Source organism: Parasteatoda tepidariorum, chromosome X1 (genome assembly GCF_043381705.1).
Source record: "Parasteatoda tepidariorum isolate YZ-2023 chromosome X1, CAS_Ptep_4.0, whole genome shotgun sequence".
Lineage (NCBI taxonomy): Eukaryota > Metazoa > Arthropoda > Arachnida > Araneae > Theridiidae > Parasteatoda > Parasteatoda tepidariorum.
The window spans coordinates 84,141,450-84,148,434 of NC_092214.1; positions in this window are offsets into that span (position 1 = coordinate 84,141,450).

The window sequence follows — 6,985 nt, forward strand, 5'->3', positions numbered from 1 at the left end:
AGAGCCTCAACCACCATGATCCCTTAGGCCTAACTGACTCACTGTTGTGCGAGTGTTTTACTTTTATAATGTGTGATAAAGAAATGCAAAAGTATTTTTTTTTTCTCAAATATTGCTGTAATAAATTATTTTTGTCGTGAAATTAAAACGCACTTAAATTCTTTATATAAATTATTAAGATTTTTTCAACTGATTTTTGGTTAGTTTCTCTTTTTGCAACAATAAATAATAAAAGCGATTTATAGTAAAGGTTGAGCTAGTTTTTAAAATTTCAAAGAGTTCATATTACTTATTAATTTTTTGTGTGCATAATTTGGATTCTAAAGCTATATTTTGATACTTGATTTTGATTTTTTTCATTTCTTTCCTATAGAAAGTTTGTTGGTATAAAATGACACACGGCATAATGAAATTGAAATGCATTTGCCTTTTGTTAGTAATCACTTTTAAGCTCTGTTAACTACTTTTCAAATATTTTATTCTCTATTTTGTTATTATTAATCTAAGTAATAATTAGTTAAAATTTTAATTTTCTTCAATAATTTTCATTTCACTTCATTTATTCATTAATTTTCAATCTCTAATAAACATTCTTTTTTTGTTTACATTAATTCCAATAAGGCATATATGTCTGGGTCATTCTCCGACAAGTGGTCATTTCATGTTCCTGGAGCCACAATTACATATTTTAGAATTTCAAAAACAATAAGCAATCAAAACTATCAATATTATTCAGTTACGCGTATAAACTATTATCATTTGCTTATTAGAATTCAAATATAATTTTAAGGTATCCTTTAAAAACAAAATATCCTTCTGTCACTGTGTCCCCATTCACACATGTAGATAAATAAAAACATTTCTGCCGTATTTCAGCAGGTATTTTTTGGTAAATAAAATTTATTAAATATATTTTGAAGTATAATTCATCCTATTATTTTTATATTTCAGGCATTTAAACACTTTTACTCTTTCCATGGTAATAGCCATCATTACTTTGCAAAACAATAGTCATGTCTTCATATAATCAGTAGAAGGCATCACACAGCTTTTACTGGTCATATCTAGTTTGTATAGTAACAAAGAAAGGAAGTAATTTTGCTTTCAGTTGGAGAACATTCTACTGTGAACAATATGGATCTTACGCATTATATTAATGTAAGTATTTTTATTGCAGGGCATTCCTTCATTTTGTATAGAATTTATGAATGGAAGAAATTTATCAATCTCTCATTTTTTCTAATTATTAAAAATAATTATTATTCCTGCAAATTATCAGATACAGTTTGGTTTATAATAGCTTTTTTTATTAAATGTAGTATATATATACCAGCAGGCAAAAGTTTGAAATTTTCAGAACAAATTTATTTAAACTCATTTTTTTTCTTCAAAAAAGAACCACATTTTAGAGTGTGACCTCTCTTTCTCTGTATATATATCTATACAGACATATCTATCTAATATATATACTGGGTGTCTCAGTTAAATGTTTCATTACTCCTAAGAGGGGTAGGGTGCATCCTGATGACTCGAAATCATATAGCAATGCGGTGTCGGAAATGCTTTCCTGAAGCGGTGATGTCCACAGAAGCACCATAAAGACAAGAGATCGTAAGTGAAAAATCGTTTTAATAATGATTATATAAAGACATGACTATTGTTTTGCAAAGTAATGATGGCTATTACCAGAGTAAAAGTGTTTAAATGCCTGAAATATAAAAATAATAGGATGAATTATACTTCAAAATATATTTAATAAATTGCTATATGATTTCGAGTCGTCAGGATCATATATGGCAGTACTTTTACTTTCGTTACTTGTACCGCCGGTACAAGTAAAAAGTACGTACTTTTACTTGTACTTTCGTTACTTTTTTAGGGAAAAAGTACAAGTATTTGTAACGGAAATGTCCAATGAAATCGTTACTTTTTTCTAAAACTCAGAAATCTTTCTAAAAAAAAATTTAAAAAAAAATTAAATTTAAAAAAAAATGCTTATGTTTTTTTAATTTATAAAATTAATGTGCAATATATAAGCATTCACAGCTAACTTCGTGAGTTTAAATACCTTGACCTCCCGTGGAGCGCTTATTCAGCGTGGTTAAGCGATGGTTAAGCACGTTCTGAGAAATTCTCGCAGCAGATTCAGTGACACCACTTTCGAAATGCAATTATTTTGCAAAATGAATAAAAAATATTAATTAGCAAGTTATTTTCATTCATTTTCGAGTTTTATGCATTTATTTAATAGATTTTAAATAAAAAATGTTGGATTTTGTTATTATGTTTTTCAATTTTCTTTTTGAACTCACTAAAAATACATTTTTGTCTTAATAAATTTTTTACTAAATACATTTTTACCTAGTGCATTTTTTACTGAAATTATGTTTATGCCCGACCTTGTCAAACAAAGCCCAGTCAAATTTCTAAGTTTAGATCTCTAAGTCTAATGTTCGGAAAATGATTTTCTCGCATGACTTCAGCATTAGCCATTGTTACAAATAAAACTGTAGACTGTTCTGTTTTTTAANCTGCGTATCACTTAAATCCGGAATAAAATTAAACGCGTCCTCAACATCGTTAAAAAACAAATGTATCCCATATGAATCAGAAGCATTAAATCGTCTCATTGAAGATGATATTTCTTTTAAAAGAAAGTAATTCGAAGAATCAAATTCTGCATTCTTTGTTTTGTTACTACTCGATAAGCACTTGGGTGGGGTTTCAATGTCATTATGTACATGTAAAGTTTCAGTTTCGCTTTGTAAAGTTTCAGTTCAGTTTCAGTAAATGTTCATGTAAAGTTTCAGTTTCGCATCTAAATTTAGCACATTTAACACACATATTAATTCGTGTTCGGAACAAGTATCAGATATCAACTTTTTTCTTTCCTCAATATTTATGTCCGGGGGAAAAGAAGAAAAGGATCGCAATTTCTTTCGTGAGTTACGATCAAACACATCGTTAAATATAATTCTATTCAGCAATTTCACAGTTTTTATATTTCCTGATTTTAGGAAATTTGCAATTGACTCAATATCGTTAAGAGATGTCATTGTATGATAATTAATACAGTTTAAGAGAGATAGTTCAAATCGAAAGCTGTACTTACCCGTCTGGTCAGTTAGGTAAACACCGTCTGTGCTTAGTTAAATTATCGTTGGTTAATCAACACCGTCTGTGTTAATTATATTTTATCAAACTGCCAGAGCCCCCATGTGGAGGTTGACGTCAGGTATAGTTGAAATAACTACGCTTTTGTAATAATCAAATTTAATAAAAAGAATAACAATAGATATGAAAACAACCGCTCCGTCTGAGCGTTTAGCTGGAATCTGACATAAGTGGGGAGGCGCTGCTGTAGTGGGGGTTGGATTCCCACATTGGCCATCCGACAAGAAGCACCTGCCCTCAGGTGGGCATATCAAAAAAAAATTCAAAAAATACTTACATAATAGCTAAATATCATTTTAGATTCTAAATACTTATACATCATCTGAAAAAGATTTCAAAAGACATATTAATAATCAAAATATTAAAATAATTTTCAAGATAAAAAAAAATTAAATCTCTGGGAAAAATAAAAATGTTCTAAAGAGTTCTGAAAAAAATGTCATTTTAAGTAATATCATCAGACCAATGTTTGATGTATTCTGCACATGTACTGGTCTTCGAAGGTCCATCAAAAAAAGCACATTTTTCGACATCAAAAGTATCATTTGGTTTAATTTCTGTTATCGTATAAGGTCCTATGTATTTCGGTTTCAGTTTCAATCCTGGTCCAAATTGTGTACGTTTTATTGCCACTAGATCGTTAATTTTGAAGAATGCAGCTGGATTTCGCCGAAGATTGTAAGTTCGTTTGTTTTCATCTTGGACTTTCTGTATTTGTAGTTTGGCTTGTTTCCGTAACTCGTCACGGCTGTTAACGAAGATGGCTTGAATTTCCTCATTCAGCATATTTGTAATTTTCAGATCTTGTTTTGTTTTAATAGCAGTACCAAATAACAGTTGAAAAAGAGTAGTGTTAATGCCTCGTTGAAAAGTAGAATTAATGACTTTCTGAACGTCTTTTACATAAGTGTACCATTTGTTAGGATCTTCTATTGATAATTTGGAGATTACAGAAATTATGGTAGAATTTAAATTTTCTATTTGTCCATTTGCTCTCGGTAAACCGGTAGTTACAGGGAAGTGTTCAATTTGTTCAGCACTGCAATATTCAAGGAACTGTTTGGAAGTAAATGCAGATCCACTATCAGAAATAATTCGTGATGGATTGCCAAAAACTTATTTTTGAGAGTCTAATTTAGAAATAACTTCTGTAGCATCTGTACTTTTTGTTGGGTATAACCAGCAAAACTTTGTGAAAGCGTCTATAACTGCAAATATGTATTTATAATTCTTGTTTGTGGTAGGCAATGGTCCTAAATGATCGATATGATAAGTGTGCAGAGGAATGGATTCTTTTTCGATCGGATGTAACAGTCCTTCTTGTTTTCCACACTTTCGATTTATTATAATGCAAGGAACACAGTTTTTAAAAAAACGGTCTATTTTTTCTTTCACTTTAGGCATATGGAATTGATGCTTCAATGATTCTTCAGTACGCTTAGAGGCATAATGTCCACGATCATGAGCATTTCGTATAATTTCATTCTGCATACTTTCAGGAACGACAAGAAGTTCTTCACCATCAACAAATTTATATAGTATGCCAGATTTAAGAAAAAAGTCATCATAGGGTTTAATTTTCAAAAGTTCTTTAACCGTTTGGATATCACTATCTTCTTCCTGAGCTTTTCCAATTTTCGTAATGAGACTATCCTGCACTATCATAATGGGATATCTACTTAGCGCGTCGACGTGATACATTTTAGAACCGGAACGGTGTTCAATGATATAATCGAAATCCTGTAGCAATAATGCCCAGAGTGCTATGCGAGTACACAAATCCTTTTTATTTAATGTCATCGCAAACGCATTACAATCGGTCACGATTTTAAAATGTTTCCCTAGCAAGCAAACTCTAAATTTTTTCAAAGCCTGCACAATGGCTAAGACTTCAAGCTCATAACTGCTGTATTTCGCTTCGGCATCAGACGTTTTCTTACTCATAAAATATACCGGGTGAAACGCGTTATCTTCTAACGATTTTTGCATTAAAATACATCCATAACCATGAATACTAGCGTCGCAATGTATTTCAGTATCCGCGTTTTGATTGTAAATGCTAAGAACGGGTGGAGAAGGCAAACTATGTTTTAAATTACTAAATGCTTGTATTTCATTCTCGGTAAATTTAAATTCGCGATTTTTCTTCAAAAGTTCAGTTAAAGGGTGCGCAATGATGGAGAAATTTAATATGAATTTTCGAAAATAGCTAGCTAGACCAAGAAATGATTGTAAATCCTTCCTATTTTTGGGTTCGGGAAAATTAAGTACAGCTTTAANTATGATAAGTTTGTTCCCGCAAAATTGTTTTCATAGCTCCAGTATCAATAAGAGCATTAAATGAAGTATTATTGACATTAACAGTTTTATACATCAAAGAAGGTGAATGTGTAATTGCGCTTACAGTGTTATCAGTTTGGTTAGTAGATTTATTATTACACTTAGAAGCAATATGTCCAAATTTCTTACATAAATTACATTTCAAACCTCTTTGTTTATCAGGACACAAACGTGAAATATGCCCCGTCACACCACAATTATAACAAGATTTCTGTTTATCTAACTTAAAATCATTTTGAAAATCATAACCTCTTACATTATCACGTACTAAATTACTACACTCACGTTTGGGAAATTCAGGGGAAAATCGAGGATTTGTACGGAAAAAAGATTTTTTGTTTCTATCATTAACTATTTTTTCATAAATACGCAATTTATCCTTAAATTCAGGAATAGATTTCGCGCCATACAAAATGGATTTATTAGCGGGAGAATCGGGAATACCGTCAATAGTATAATCAAATTAAGAAAAATCGTCTATTGGGTTTTTACAATTACACGCGAGTTCCCGTACGTCAAAAAAATATTCCATAAAAGATTCGTGTGGATTTTTTTTACGATTACTTAATTGACGATGAATTTCGGCGGCATTTAATTGGTGACTAAACTCATTTAATAAAGCATTCTTAAACAATAACCACGATGTCAAATTACGTTGCGTGAAAATAAAAGTTTTAGCTTGACCGTCAAGTAAAGTTTTACAAAATATTATTTTCTGCGCATCACTTAAATCCAGAATAAAATTAAACGCGTCCTCAACATCGTTAAAAAACAAATGTATCCCATATGAATCAGAAGCATTGAAACGCCTGATTGAAGATGATATTTCTTTTAAAAGAAAGTAATTCGAAGAATCAAATTCTGCATTCTTTGTTTTGTTACTACTCGATAAGCACTTGGGTGGGGTTTCAATGTCATTATGTACATGTAAAGTTTCAGTTTCGCTTTGTAAAGTTTCAGTTCAGTTTCAGTAAATGTTCATGTAAAGTTTCAGTTTCGCATCTAAATTTAGCACATTTAACACACATATTAATTCGTGTTCGGAACAAGTATCAGATATCAACTTTTTTCTTTCCTCAATATTTATGTCCGGGGGAAAAGAAGAAAAGGATAGCCATTTCTTTCGTGAGTTACGATCAAACACATCGTTAAATATAATTCTATTCAGCAATTTCACAGTTTTTATATTTCCTGATTTTAGGAAATTTGCAATTGACTCAATATCGTTAAGAGATGTCATTGTATGATAATTAATACAGTTTAAGAGAGATAGTTCAAATCGAAAGCTGTACTTACCCGTCTGGTCAGTTAGGTAAACACCGTCTGTGCTTAGTTAAATTATCGTTGGTTAATCAACACCGTCTGTCTTAATTATATTTTATCAAACTGCCAGAGCCCCCATGTGGAGGTTGACGTCAGGTATAGTTGAAATAACTACGCATTTGTAATAATCAAATTTAATAAAAAGAAT